At 36.0% G+C, this 14,882-nt stretch overlaps 1 long non-coding RNA gene across 1 annotated transcript; it reads left to right on the top strand.

The window, feature by feature from the left end:
* Positions 1–386: 386 nt before the first annotated feature.
* LOC107184621 lies at positions 387–11,433 on the top strand. The gene is made up of 3 exons (XR_001515522.1): positions 387–500; positions 4,218–4,219; positions 11,423–11,433. It is a non-coding gene; the product is annotated as an uncharacterized LOC107184621 (long non-coding RNA).
* The last annotated feature ends 3,449 nt before the right edge of the window (positions 11,434–14,882 follow it).

The following is a 14,882-nucleotide window of genomic DNA, read 5'->3' as shown; positions in this document are numbered from 1 at the left end:
ACTCTATCATCTCTTTTAAAAGAACATTAATCCCACCCTGGCTCAGCTGGTTGGAGTGTCATCCCGTACACTGAAAGGATGCAGGTTTGATTCCTGGCTGTTAAGCCCAGATTTCAGGATACCCAATAGACCACCAGGGAGCCAGCCAAGTCCGATGCAGAAGCAGAAAGAGTCTTTATTCGAGCTAGCTTTGGTTCCCGACCACACTCGCCCAGACAGAGCCCTGTAGGAAGAGAGATTTTATGGGGGGTTGGAGTAAGGGAAGGAGAGAGGACTGTGGGCCCTGTCGATTGGCCAGGTGCAAGTCGGGGTCTTGTTACACAGGATGTGGTTGTGTCTATGGCGTGCGCTTCCCTTGATTGTCATTGGTTAGTTTAAAGAGCAGAGGCTTGGGCTTCCAGGAAGAAGCTCCTTGCCGAGCACATGGCTAATGGCTGCTGCCTAAAAATGGAGGATTCGGAGAAGATGGAGGGCGTAGCCCTCACCCTTTCACTGGTCAGGTTACATAACTAGGTTTTGGGTTTGATCCCTGGGTAGTCTATGTATAGGAGGTAACCAATCAATGTTTCTCTCTCACATTGATGTTTCTCTCTCTCCCCCTTCCTCTCTAAAAATCAATAAAATTATATCCTAGCGTGAAGATTAAAAAAAAAGAGGGTGTGGATTAATCCCATTAGTGATGGCTCTGTCCTCATAATTTAATTATTTGCCAAAGTCCCCACCTCACAATAATAACATATGAGGATTAGGTTCAACACATTCAGTCTATATCATTCTAGTTTTGGCCCACCAAATTCATTCTTCTCACATGCAAAATACATTCATTTCAATATACACACACTCTGTTAGGATATTTTTTCATGATGTAGTACTACTTCCTTGTAATATTTTTTTCTGGTTTTGGTATGTGGATAATTCTAGTCACACAAATATTTATAGCAAGAATTTATTGCAAGAATGTTTCTGTATTTTTTGTTTTTTAAATCAAACTTTTAATACATTCTTTCCAAACTATTTTAGTAACTAAAGCTTTCTGAAATGTCTCCATGTATTGTAGTACAAGTCCTTATGAGCTCTTCCAATATAGGCCTAAGAGCCCAAATTCATTGTCTGTGGCTATATGTTTTATACCTTACAATTATTAAATGTATTTCATCTCTAGTATAGACTCTAGCTTTTGGTAAAACATGTCAAATTCGTGGTAAAATATATTTCAGTCTTAAAGTCTAGTTTGTCTAAATTCTTCAAAATGCACACATAATTATGATACACTTAGGAGGTTAATGAGGCAGTTTCTCTTTGTAAATGTCACTGTTATAATCTGACTTTAGAAATGAGGAAAATGGACAATAATCAGTTACCATCAATCAATTGACCTCTGAATACACACCATAAAGCTTAAATGCTATAATGGAAAAATATCCTTCCACATAATTTGGGGAAAAATAAAGATAGATAAAATATCTGGCACCCACTAAAATATGATCAGATTAAAAGCCCTGTACAGACCTCCTTTCTATCAATGGAACAAACAAGATCCTACATAATAATAATCTGCCTAATGAACATTCCTGAAAACACACACACATACACACACACACACAAAACAAAACAAAATAAAATCAAGTGTTTTTTTTTATTTTTCAAGTAAATTTTGCTATGAAAATCTATGAAGATAGTCAAATGCTGTAGTCAAGTGAATAAAGTTTCAGGAAAACTCAATTTTTTTTATACAAAACTAGAGGCTCGGTGCATGAAATTCATGCATGGCTGGGGGGCGGGGAAGGTCCTTCAGCCTGGCCTACACCCTCTCCAATCTGGGATCCCTCTCGCAATCCGGAATCACTGGCTCCTTACCGCTCACCTGCCTGCAAGCCTGATGGCCCTAACTTCTCTCACCTGCCAGCCTGATCCCCCTAACTGCTCTCTCCTCTTGGCCTGAGCCCCCAACTGCCTATCTGTGCTCCCCTCCTGGCCTGATCCCCCTAACTGCCTATCTGCACTCCCCTCCTGGCCTGATCGCCCTAATTGCCTATCTGTGCTCCCCTCCTGGCCTGATCACCCTAACTGCCTATCTGCTCTCCCTTCCTCTCCATGCCTTTCGGACTTCTGGCACAGGCATGCTGAGAGCTCTCCACTGTGGGGCTACCCCTGTCCTGATTGATCCTTACATGATGGCATCCCGGCCAATTTGCATATTCCTCTATTATTAGTATAGATGATCACCTCCAACAATTTATTCCTGATTTCTCTATATTTTGGCAATGGACAAGCTGGATTAGACTTTTGGAAAGTAACTGAAATCATGGTGATCCAAATATGTAACAAATAAATTGCATTCATTAACAGCAAGTCTCTAATATCATTCTACCCTTTTATAGGGCACCTTTGCATTATTCCTTGTAAAATGAGAAAGTATGCAAAATTCAGCCTACCTTAAATCTAGTGACAAAAGTTTGGACAGTATAAGGCAGCACATTTCAAAGTGTGGTCTGGAAAACCCTGGTTGTCCACAAAATCTTTATAGGGTTCAAACACTGTTCATTATAATGTTAACATGGTGTTTATCTTTCTGATCATTCCCTCACAAGTATAGAGTTTTTAAGAGACTTCACGGTATGTGATAATTTCAGTGAACTGAATATAGAAGGGTTTGAGAATGAAGCTTACTTCTATCAAACCAGACATTAAATAGATATGCAAGAAGTAAAGCAAGGAAGCTAGCTGATCTGTGTGGTAATGGATTGGACACATTAGCATGAAGCTATGGTTGGCTTAATATGTAGACACAGATGGTTACAAATACAAACATGTATAAATATGTGAACATACACTGATTAGTGTACACATATATAATTCTTTGCTATGTTAGCAGAGAGGACCAAGAAGCAATCACACAGTCTTAGCAACAAGCACACATAGCACCCAGATCTTGGTTTCTAATACCATTCTCCAATACATGAGCCAAGGCTTACGGTAAAAAAGGCTGATTCTAGGACTAGGGCAAAAAGTGTTCTAGTGACTTTCCTTACGTTAGGTTTTGAGCATTGACAGCCTTTGAGCGAAGATGTAATAAAACCAGGGGTGATCAAGAGGTCAACTAAGGCTTTAGTTACTAAGACAAAGGGGTGCAATGAAAAGTTATTGGCAAAAACAAACAAACAAGGTTTTTGATGTAAACTGGCCTGATTCTTAAAGTAGCAATGATATAATGTTGTCTGAAAAAGGCAGTTGGTCCAGAGATTAACAGTGTCAAATAGTGTCTGTCTAATATATTTTCTATTTGTTTATCAGTGAATTAATTGAGTCAACAAATTGGTGGGTGCTTATGCATGCTGAGCATTGTTCTTAGATATTGTTAACATTATGAGACTTAATTCATATCCTCATGCATCTCAAAAACCTAAAGAGAAAAATTGAAACATTATTATTCTTCAATGCATCTATTACCTGGCCTAATCTTTGTAATTTTTATTAACATTGGCAAAGCATCTATTAAGAGACGTATTTTTTTTCACTGGTAGGGTTAACCACCAGTAGAAATCTATCCAAGTGGAAAACTAATAGAAATAAACCTGTGGTCAATGAAGTAGGCATGTCCCTTAGGGCTGCCAAGAAAGATGTCCCAACTCTGAGTGCTCTAATGGAGAAAGTAGACAAAGGGTAAGGAGCCGCCAACAAAGCTCATTACCTTATGTATGTCCTTAAAAGCCCTTTGCTTTTTGATCTTTCTGTGATTTCAGAGAAAGAATTTTCACTGAGATGGCATGATATTGAAGGAAGGGAACTCAAAGTAAACTATTTGTTTTACCTGGCAGAGTGTCAAATAGAAATTCCAAGTAACTTGCTTGTCTTTGGTTAACATATATATATATAAAGCTTAATGCAATAAAAGACACAGTTGGACATCTTATGTTGTTATTGGTCAAGTATATATGAATTTGTTGTTTTCTTTTTCTTTTAAGGGTATGTTATTGTTGTTCAGGTTTGAAAAGAAAACCATGAAGCTCTTGATATTTGAAACTGCTAAAAATAATCAGGGTGTTTTTTTTTTCTGCCAGATGACAGAAAGTTCATATTTGTGACGCAAACCTTATGATTCCATGCAATTCAAACTTCACAAATGGAAGTGTCATTGTAATCAGTGATCAACTTTAATTCATGCAAAAATATAGACTAATATGTCAGGTTGTTCTCCCCAATAGTTTTCAAACAAGTTGTTAAATATACAGGATTTTAACAGAAAAAATTTTGAGATTTTGGCAGGAAGAATATTTTATGTTATTTGTTAGCATATGTAGTCACTTGCCAATAAAAACAAGCAAAAAATAAAATTATGAGTGTTTAAACATTAAATGTATTCTTTACTCATGAAGCCATTACTTTTTCAGGAAGATTCCCCTGTAAAACTATTTATGTACTTGATTTCCAACTTAAAGAAACCATAAAGGATTTCGAAAGATTTAAGAAATGTCTAGACTCCAACTGGGCTGAAGGTAAATTACTTTTAGGTTTCGTTTAAATGTCTGAATTTACTTTGTGTTAAGACAATGAGTGTATCTTTTTGACATTCCCATGTAAAAGTGATATATTACCTTGTTGATATATTTTGAGAACTCGTTTCCCAAATCAATTGCTGCATACAAAGTGTCAGAAGCTGTGTGGGTCATTCCAGTAGTGCTATCTAGTATGGCAATTACCATTGGCTAGCATTTTATGGTAGTCTACCATCGTTCACTATAATCAATCTAGTTTTTGCATTTATTAAGATTTTGGTAATTCCTTCTGCAATTTTATTTTATTTTAACTAAGGGTTGGGAGGCTCGTATAATACAGAAAAAAGAACAAGCATGTGTTTTCTGTCAGTTGGAAAATATATGCACTTAGGGATGAGGGAAATAAATATAGGCTAGACTGGACTCAATCAGTATGAAATTAATTATGAAAACCCTTTAGTATGTAATCTATTTCTTCCTGAAAAAAGAACTCTATTTCTGTACTTGGATTGCATTGAGATATGACTCTGGTTTTTGATCTGGAGTCGATGAGGGATAGAAGAGATGTATTTTGAGGAGGGTAAGCATTATTCCTTAGGAAAGTCCTTTGCAGGACATTCAGGCAAGGGAAAGCTACTTTTCTCTAGAAAGAAGTAAAAGCTGCTTCTCTTGGTCAAGAAGATCCTGGGAATCTGTCAGTTGAAGATTTTCAGAATTCTCTAGTGAAACATCTTTTTCTGAGGTCTCAGAATCACACAACTTTTTATTAGGGTCACAGGATACAAGGTTAATATAAAAAATCAATTATATTTCTTTACATGTCAATAAACTATTGAAAATTAAAATTAAAACAGTGTAATTTATAAATTGCCAAAGAATGTAAAATACTTAGATATACATGTAAAAAACTGTGTGAGATCTGTATGCTGAAAATTGCAAAACACTGATGAAAAATCAAACCACTAATTCAAAAGAGATATATCATGTTTAATTATTGGAAGACTCAATATCTTCAAGATGACAATTATTCCCAAATTGCATTATAGATACAATGCAAATTTCAACCAAAATCTTACCTTTTAAAAGTAGAAACTGACACATTGATTCTAATGCAGAAGGAAAAAGAATGAGAATTATCAACACAATTCTATAAAACAGAACAAACTTGGAGAACTCATTTTATCTGACTTTAAGCCATAAAACCGCAATAATCAATATTGCATAGTATTGGTGAAAGAGAGACAAAAATGAAAGGGAGATTTTAGATTCTAGAAATACACCAACATATGTATGGTATTTGATTTTTGTCAAAGACAAGTCAATGGAGAAAGGGTAATCTTTTTAACAAGTGGCACCAGATCAGCTGGTCATCCATTTGCAAAACTCAAATTTTGACTATAATTTGTACCATGTATAAAAATTAAATCAAAACTGGTTATAGATCTAAATATAAAACCTCAAACTATAAAACTTCAATAAGAAAACACTATAACCATGCAAGGATTTCTTAGATACAAAACCAAGGAATGTTTGATAGAGAAAAAGAAAATGACACAATGGAATTCATTAAGATAAATTCTTCTCTTTAAAAGAGACTGTAAGGGGATAAAAAGACACGCTACAGAGGGGGACAAATGTTTTCAAAATACATATCTGATAGATTCATGTAGCCTACATACTATTTCATTCCTCTTATATGACATTCTATAAAGGCAAAATGCATAGGTTACAGAAGACAGATTAGTGCTTGTCTTAGGCTGGCATTTCCCAGAAGGGTTGGTTATCAAGGACAATAGGACAATTTGGGGGGATGATAATACTTTTCTATAGTTTTTATATTGGTTTCAAGACTCTATGCATTTTTCAAAACTTGAAGAATTAAACTCTAATAGGCACATTTTATATTTAAATATGCTTATTTTTAAAAAAAAGAAAACTAAGAGAGATGACACACAATTATGCAATAACATAAGCCTAACTCAATCTTTAATAAATCTTCCCTCTCGCTTTGACCTCTGGTGAGCTATCTTGCTTGGCACATACAGAGGCAGAGCTGCCTCAAACAGATTGTCAAACTGCAGCCGGAAGGCCAGGGAGAGTTGGGGGGCAGGAGGGAGGTGGGTAAGAGATCAACTGAAGGACTTGTATGCATGCATATAAGCATAACCAAAGGACATAAGACACTGCGGAGTAGGCGAGGCCAGGGGATTGTCAAGGGCGGGGGGAAAAAAAAGGACAAATATGTAATACCCTTTGTAATACTTTAAGCAGTAAAACAATAAAAAAAAAAAGGGAAAAAAAAGTTCTGGGTGGAATACTACATGAGTTTGCTATAATGTTTTGTATTTTGACCTGGTCAATTTATCTAAATGCAATTTAGTTTGTGGCTTATATGTCTCAAAGGAACTGTGGGTTACCCTGGAGTTTTGCTTTGGATTTCTACTGAAGAAGGTAAACAAGGTTCTAGCCATGATTTTTGAAAAATATTTAGTCTTATTTATGATCACTGTAGTTTTCAAGAAAAGATGACATTTTAAGCAGCAATCATTTGATACGTTAATGGTTTTCTTGTTTTTGAGTAGATATTTTCACTCAGCTACCAACTAACTATGGAGAGAAAATAAATAAACAGTTTCCTATAGAATTTACTATACTAATTAAAATAAAATGTAAAAAAAATTCAAAATGTTTAATTATGTTAAAAGAGGGTGTAATGACCTGGAGAGTTATTTTTATACCACCTTACAAAGGGTTATTAAAGTAAGCAAGTCTAGGGACAAACAGTTAAAAATTATAAAAATTGGAATTATACAGTTCCAATTCTATACCTCAGGGTGAAATAGATTTTTCCCAGCTTTATTGAGATATAATTGACATATAACATCATGTAAATTTAACACATACAATGTAAGGGTTTTATACACATAAACATTGCAAAATGATTACCAAATAAGGTTAGATAACACATTTATTACTTCACATAATTACATTTTTTATGTGTAGATGGTGAGAACATTTAAGACATAACTCTTTTAGCAACTTTCAAGTATACAAAACAGTATTGTTAACTATAGTCACCATATTGAATACTAGATCCTCAGAAGTCATTCACTTTATAACTGGTAGTTTTACCCATTAAACAAAATCTCCTCTTTATCCCCACACACCCCAACCCCTGGCAGCTACCATTCTACCATCTGCTTCTATGAGTTTGGCTTCACTTCAGATTCCATATAAAAATGAGGTCATATAATATTTCTCTGTCTGACCTATTTCACTTCGCATAATGACCTCAAGGTTCAGCCATGTTGTTGCAAATAGCAAGATTTTCTTCTTTATTGCCAAGTAAATTTAAATATAAGATATATAAATTGTGTACATAAAATATTGTACATGTGCAATGTTGAGTATCTTTTTATATAATATACTACTAGAGGCCCGATGCACAAAATTTGTGCAAGGGGCTTGGTCCTTGCAGCCCTGGCTGCCTCATGGCCCCACCCCCCACCCACTGGTCATTCTGGAAGGTCATTCTGGAAGGTTGTTCCGGAAGGTTGTTCCACCATCTGGTCTAATTAGCATATTAGCTCTTTATTATATAGGATTGGCCATTTGTATGTCTTCTTTGGAAAAATGTCTATTAAGGTCTTCTGCTCCTTTTTATTAATTGGATTTTTTTGGGTTTTGGTTTTGCTATTGATTGTATGACCTCTTTATATATTTTGGATATTAACCACTTTTAATGCGAATAACAGTAATAAATTATACTTGAGGTATCTTTGAGAAAGCTTTGTACTAATTCTGCTTCATAAAAGAATTGTAACCCTATTTCCTTAGGTTAAAGAATTAAGATGCAAAACAGGACCAACATTGAAAAAAGACTAGTACAAGGAATCACATTCTAGTTAGAAAACTGTTCATATCAATTAGGAGAGAAAAAGCGTGATTTTTATAAATCTCTCAGATTGCTTAGATTCACATTTTGTTTTGAAGAGAATTATTGATTGGCTGCCTCCCACATACCCCACATTGGGGATTGAGCCCACAACTTGGAACTGATGTGCTGATGTGCTGTGACTAGAAATTGAACCATGACCTCCTGGTTCATAGGTCGATGCTCAACCACTGAGCCACACTGGCTGGGCTACTTTTTGTTTTGAAAATGTGCAACCAACCAATTTACTGGAAGTGTTATTGGAGGTTTGTTCTTTCTTTTAATTGTAAATCAATCATCCTTGAAAGTTAGAGCTCATTTTAACATTGATGACATTTCATTTTAAAATACTAACTTGCAAATGATGTTTTTCTCAAAATATCCTTTCTGTGATATTCTATTTTCCTGTTATCTCCTTCATTAGAAGATTAGTGATATTTGAAGGTCACATTTGCAGGACATGGAGCAGATCATGGAATACATTTGCATTTGAACTGGTGAACTACCACCTATGCAGGTGATAGAAAGACAGCAGATTAATAAAAACATCTTCACAAATCTAAAAAGATATAGAAATGGAAAAGAAAATGTCAGATTGACATTTACATCTTCCGTTTGAATATTTTAATTATCCTTCACTTCTCATAAGCTGTCATTTTACATTTCCAATCATTATATCTCAACACAAAAGGTATAAATCTGTTCTTCCACAATATCTATTTTATGTGCATTTATTTATCTTCTGAAAGGAATTTGTAAATAGCTGTGTTGCATCTCAGATTTATTGCTTAAAGGACATACTATTATGTTTTCTTTTCTTTTAAAAAAATATGTTTTTACTTATTTCAGAGAGAGGGAGAGAGAGAGAGAGAAACATCCATTGACTGCCTTCTGTACACACCCTATTGGGGATTGAGCCTACAACTGGGACATGTGCCCTGATGGAGAATTGAACTGTGACCTCCTGGTTCATGGGATGATGCTCTACTACTGAGCCACACCAACTGGTCAATCATGTTTTCTTTTTGATATGTAATATACCATTTTTAACAAAACATTCTGAATTTTTATGTGTTTAAAAATGTGAAGATTTGCCGTAGCTGGTGGGGGTGTGCAGGAGGCAGCTGATCAATGTTTCTCTCATCGATGTTTCTAACTCTATCCCTCTCCCTTCTTCTCTGTAGAAAAATCAATAAAATATATATTTTTTAAAATGTGAATACTTTATAATAGAGAAAACCTATAAACTGCATTTTGTACTTTTTTTTCAATCTATAAGATAACTTTAAGAAATTATATTTTCATATTGTGGTCTTTAACATAACAAGTATGAATTAAATTTGTTATTTGCAGCTATAGTAGTATAGCACTTACACCCTACTTGTGAGATGATACCAGATTAAGACTTTTAAAAATATTTTGATGTGTTTTAATATTTTCATAATTTAAAATATTTTACATAATTAACCTATATAAAGCAAAAAAACTGATGGTATTGCAAGGAGTTCACAAATCCACTATATTATTTGGAACCTTCAAAACCTTCCTGTTAGTAATTGATAGATACAGTGGAGTGAAATCAGTTAAGGACACCAATGGCCTGCACCATCAATTAACTTGATCTAATTGACCTTTATAGAATATTCAATCCAGCAACAGCACAGAATAGCAATCCTTATCAAGTTGTCATGGAATATTCACTAGGAAAGATCACATTATGGAACATACCTTAAAACATACCTTAAATATTTTAAAGAATAAAAATCAAAGTATGTTATAAGATCTCAAGAGAATTAAACTAGAAATATGTTATAGAAGGTGAAAGGTGGAAGTCAGTGGTGTGCACAGGCAGGCTAAATAGCCACCTCAGACAGTTATTAAGGAATTTATTTAAGGAAAAGGAATGGGGGATAGAGCTATCCAAAGGGAAGGACTACACAGCAATGAGTCAAAGGGTAGTGGGTTCACTATGGCAGCAAAAATCTACATTAATAAAAGACAAAGATGCTAATTGACCATACCTTCACTACACCCTAAGCCATGCCCATCAGCCAATCAGAGTGACTATATGCAAATTAACCCAACCAAGATGGCAGCAGGCAGCCACAGAGCTGGAGCAATCAGGAGGCTTGGTTGCCCAGGTGATGGAGGAAGCCAAGCTGCCCACTAGCCCTGAGCTGGCTGAGGCCTCCGCTCATGGCAACAAAGTTTCAATTATAGAAGACAAATAAATCCCAGATACCTACTTCCAGCCAGCCTCCACTGAGAACTTGGGTGTCTGGGAGTTGTAGCCAGCCCCTCACCCAGGCTGGCCACACCCTCATGGGGTGAGTGTCCCCACTGGGGGGCTTGGCCAGCCTGCAAACTGCTATCAGCCACTCACCCAGACAGCCCAGGCACCTCAGCAGGACCCCCCTCACCCTGAAGGGGGTGTGGTCAGTCTTAAAACAGCCCTCATCTCCTCACCCAGGCTGGCCAGGCACTCCTATATAATAAAAGGGTAATATGCAAATTGACCCTAACAACAGAAAGATTGGGAATGACTGGTCACTATGACACACACTGACCACCAGGGGGAAGATGCTCAGTGCAGGACCTTCCCCCTGGTGGTCAGTGCACTCCCACAGCAGGAACTCTTTGTGCACCGGGCCTCTAGTATACTTAGAATAGTAGAACAATGAAGGGCATAGAAGCAGCAACAGGAAAGTCTATGCTGGGCCGCTTTGGCTCACTGAGAAGTTAGAGGAAAGGGGGGCCTTGGAGACAGGTTTAGGGGGTTAGCCTGGGACAACCTAGCACTGCCCATTTCTCCCCCAGTTGCAAGTCTTGTGGGGTCCCTTAGAGAAAAGAAGGGGGAAGGAAATGGGGCTGGTGTGCTCCTCTGGGGGAGAGTGTGCACTGGATCCTTCCTTCTGAGAGTACTCATCTCCCTCTTGAAGGGGGAAACCTTAAGGGAGATCTCAGGGGAGTGTCTCAATAGAATAGTCAACAGCTTTCCAGGTTTGCTCTTTCAGTTTCCTGCTCTCCACTGATTGTTTGGTGCCAGGGCAGGGGGGCATTAGTCAATGTAACTGGTCCTGAGGCAGTCACAGCATCACTTGTCTGGGTTTGCTGCTTTTCTGGGCCTGGAGTTGAAATACAACTGAGGCCTAGATGTTACCTTAAGGGAGGAAAAGGTCAGGGGATCTAAACTGCCTTACCAGCGATATGAGAGGTCAGGGGTCCAAACCGCATAACCAGTGGTATGCTAGAGGAGGATAGGTTACCCGGGGGGCGAGGTTCTCGTTTTCACAGTGTTGCCTCTTGCTAGGCATCCAGGGCTTTCGGCTCTGGTGAGTTTTTGTACCTGGCCCATGGTCCTTGCTCTGCTCATGTCTGTCAGGATAGCTGGAAGATCTCCATATGTTTAGCAAATAAGCAACACATTTTTATATAACTCACAAGTCAAAGAAAAAATTACAAAAGAAATTTGAAAAATATTTTGAATTAAATGAAAACACAGCCTATCAAAATGTGTGGGATGAAGTTAAATCAGTTTTTAGAAGAAAATGTATAATATTGAGTATATGTATTAGAAAATATAAAAAGGTCTAAAAATTGATAACATAAGTTTACACTTTAAGAAATTAAAAAATGAAGAGAAAATTAACATAAAGAAGGAAAAAATAAAAGTTATGTGGAAAATAAGCAAATAAAAACCAGGAAAACAACAGATAAAACTAAAAGTTAGTTCTTTGAAAAGACCAATAACATTAATAAATCTCTAGCCAAGCTAACTAAGGAAAAAAAGAAAGGGCACAAATTACCCATAACAGAAATGAAAGAAGGGTCATTACTTCTGATTTCATGAACATTAAAATAATAATAAAGGAATACTATCAACAACTCTCTACCTTGAAAGACACAAAGATAGACACCTGGAGTAGCTACAGTAAGCAAGATTGTGTGGTATTGATAAAAGAATAAACACATAGATATATAGAAAAGAACTGAAAGTTCAGAAATAAACCCATACAAATATAGTCAACTGTTTTTTATTTTCCCAAAAGGCACAAAAATAATTAAATGGAGAATAATTTTCAATAAATGGTACTAGAATGTTGGAAATTCATATGGGCAAAATTGAATCTAAACATAGAGCTTACACCTTACACAAAAATTAACATAAAATTGATTATAGATCTAAATGCAAAACTAAGAAAATTTAGGGAAAAAAACAAACAAAAGCCCATAGTACTTTGGTTTTGGTGATGAGTTAAGTACAACACCCAAAGCACAATCCTTGAAAGAAAAAAGATATGCTGGGGCTTTGTAAAATTGGAAATTTCTGCTCTGTGAAAGATACTGGTAATAGAATAAATAATCATACCTTCAATAGGTGAATATATAAAAAACCTGTGTTACATTCACACAATGGAATACTATGCAATGATATAAAGAATGAGCTATCGAGCCATGTACCAATATAGATAAATCTTATTTTTGTTTTCATTGATTTTAGAGATAAAGGAAGGGAGAGAGAGAGACATCAATGTGAGAGAAATATTGATCATTACCTCCCATATTTTCCCTGATTGGGATGGAACTCACAACCTAGGTATGTGCCCTAGGTATGAACCTACAACCTTTTGCTGCATAAGACAATGCTCCAACCAACTGTGCCACCCAGCCAGGGCTAGATATACCTTAAATTTATATTGTGAAGTAAAAGAAGCCAGTCGGCTATATGATTCACTTTATATGATATACTGAGAAAGGTAACTCTGTAGATAGTAACAGGTCAGTGATTGCTAAAGAGTTCAATGTTAAGAGTAGTGTTGAATAAGTAAATTACAAGGGATCTTTTTATAAGAACTATAAAATACTCTGTGTGGTTGTAGTAGCACATAACACTAGGCATTTGTCAAAATCCATAGAGCTTTATAGCATGAAGTGAACCTTAACATATGCAAAATTTAAAAAAAAATCATCTAGAAGGTCAGGGAATTCCAGCATAGAATGTAGACTCTGACAAAATAATCTAATTTTAATATAAATATATGAAATAACCTCACTGAAGGATTTGAGAGAAAAAGCTTTGACCTAAGTAACTTTGACAACGAGTCTAGAGTATAAGACTGAAGACAGAGGCTATCTACATAAACATTTTTACTGTAGTTTATAAATGTGTTTCCCATGGGGAACATGTTAACAATGTATGAAACCACTGTATATGTAAACTGGAACTGAACATTTAAGTAAAAGAATAAGGGAGCTAGGTTTTCTCCCTGATGTTGTGAGGGTTTAGATTAGCAAGGTGAGAAGGCTACATTGATTCATTCAGTGATAGAGTTGAAGATATAAGTATGAAGCCATGCTTACCTTAAAATAGATATGATGGTGGCATAAATAAATATTTACATATATTTTGTTACACAGATCAATATATATCCATATATTTCTTTGCTCTGTCAGTTAAGAAATGATATTTCAGTAGCAATAAGGAGACCTAGCAACTACACTCCAGAAATTTGCCTACACATAATATCTTACTTCTAAAAAGTATAGTATGGAAAGGAAAATAAAGAATAATTTTATTGTGGGAAAATACTACCTTAGCCAGGTGATCAAGGTCAATGTCAACAGTGATAGGTTTTGGGAAATAGTGACTTTTCCCAAATAGCAAGTAAGAATTGTACAAAGCAAATTTCTAATTTGTTGGAACTTTCAAAATGTTGCAATGTTAAAAGTAATTGTTGTGTGCAAAAATCAATAAAGTAAATTTAAAGATCATCAGTTCAACTTTCTTATTTTATAGATGATCAAACAGACCAGTGGGGTTAATTAAAGTCATGCAGATCATCCAGTGAGTTAGTTATTGGCTGATCTGGGAATGGAACCTGTATGTTCAAGCTCATCTGTCTTTGCATTACTCCATTCCACACTAAAACAAATACTTCTATCCATCTGTGCTTTTCATATAAATTTTAAAAAATCTCCTTTCTTATCTACAAAGCCATTTCCTTCAATTTACAGCAAGACTTCTTAAAGTCATCTGTGCTAGTTATCTCCCAACCAGGTGAACAAAGCCCAGAACTTTGACTTACATTTACTTTTATCATAATAGAAAATTAAAGTTTTCGAACAACAGTTTTCAACATCACAGTCACATATGTTGGATAAGAATTCTTCTCCGTTTTATCAGAGTAATTTAAGCAATCAATTCTATTTCATTTTCAAAATTGGTACAGTTTGACAGGCAGGGATACTCACCACTATACTAACAAGGAAGAAGACAAAATTGGTAGTTTGGACAATAGTAATTTGGTCCACATATGACTTGTGTATATGTATATGTAAACACTAGAAGCCCAGTGCACAAATTTGTGCACTGGTGGGGGGTCGTGGCCTGCGGGGATCGGCCCACTGTGGGAGCATCACTCATCCTAAGCAGCTCCTGCATTGAGTGTCTG

Source organism: Myotis davidii, unplaced genomic scaffold (assembly GCF_000327345.1).
Source record: "Myotis davidii unplaced genomic scaffold, ASM32734v1 scaffold185, whole genome shotgun sequence".
Lineage (NCBI taxonomy): Eukaryota > Metazoa > Chordata > Mammalia > Chiroptera > Vespertilionidae > Myotis > Myotis davidii.
This window is presented reverse-complemented; position numbering and strand designations above follow the sequence as displayed.